Here is a 1,173-nt window from a genome sequence, read left to right on the forward strand (position 1 = left end):
AGGTCCTAGAGAAAACACTTCTCTAGGCATTTGTAGGTCCTCCAGCATGATTCTACGATCGACTTCTGGCAGATGTGCACTGGAAGACCTAGAGATTCCTAGAGAGGTGTTCTCTTAGGTAGAAATAATAGTGTTTTTTATTTGTGGTTTCCCCACATTCACAAGGGTTCTGTGCCCCTAACCCCAGCAAATGTGGAGTGACTACTGTAATGCAAAGGAGGACAAGGCACCATAAAATGTAGGACATTTGAGAAAAATTGATGTGACTAGCTGAAAGCTAAAAACACTCATACAAATATAAGTTCATGCTTCTCAGCCATGCTCAAAATGGTGAACATTTTGGAATCTCTCCTGGATAGAAGGCTGAAATGGAGGACACGTGCTGGAAAAGGAGGACCTCTGGTCACTCTGTTTTTACACCACTTTAAGTGCTATAGCGCTATCCTATGGAATCCTGGGATTTGGGGTTTTACAAGGTCTTTAGCCTTCTCTGCCAAACAATGCTGGTGCCTCACTACACTACAGATCCCAAGATTCTGTAGGATGGAGCCAAGACGGTTAAAATGGGATCAGACTGCATTATTTCTACAGTGTAGATGCACTCAGAAAGAGGGGGTTGCAACAAGTGTTGCTTAGCTGGTTGTGTGATAAACGACACTTCCTGAAATTCCCTCTTCTAGACAACCATTGAAGGTACAGGAGCCCTTTCCAATATTCGCTTTGGCAACCTTAAAAGGACAGAGTTGCCTTCCCCACTGGAGTGTATCAAGGTTTTGGGTGGAAAAGGTATGATGTCCTCTATGCCATGTCTAGCAGCCTTCTTGTTCCTTGTCCATTTCCACAAGGAGATTTGTTACCACTATTCCTATTTTTGAAAAGCACCATTAGGCAATTACTGAGGAAGCATTTTTGCCTCTACAAACACTTGGCGCAGAGATTTTCTCTTTGTTGCACCGCTAGGGAAAGATAATGCCATTTATAGTTGCATAATAGTTGGCATTATACAGGCTCAAAGATCATTATTATTGCCGTGCCAGGTGTGGGTGATACAGTTGCATAATCCAGGGCCAACTGTAGGCCTTCAGATACTTTTACCTACATCTCCCATCAGTGCTGGCCAATGGTGAAGGATACAGGGTATTGTAGTCGAAAAACATCTGGAGGGCCACTGTT

General features: G+C 43.5%; 1 protein-coding gene across 1 annotated transcript in view; it reads right to left on the reverse strand.

The window, feature by feature from the left end:
• The window catches only part of BCAP31 (B cell receptor associated protein 31), a 63,751-nt gene that overhangs the window by 54,953 nt on the left and 7,625 nt on the right, over positions 1–1,173 (reverse strand). The gene's annotated exons all lie outside the window — the stretch shown is intronic.

Source organism: Sceloporus undulatus, chromosome 2 (genome assembly GCF_019175285.1).
Source record: "Sceloporus undulatus isolate JIND9_A2432 ecotype Alabama chromosome 2, SceUnd_v1.1, whole genome shotgun sequence".
In the NCBI taxonomy this organism is placed as follows: domain Eukaryota; kingdom Metazoa; phylum Chordata; class Lepidosauria; order Squamata; family Phrynosomatidae; genus Sceloporus; species Sceloporus undulatus.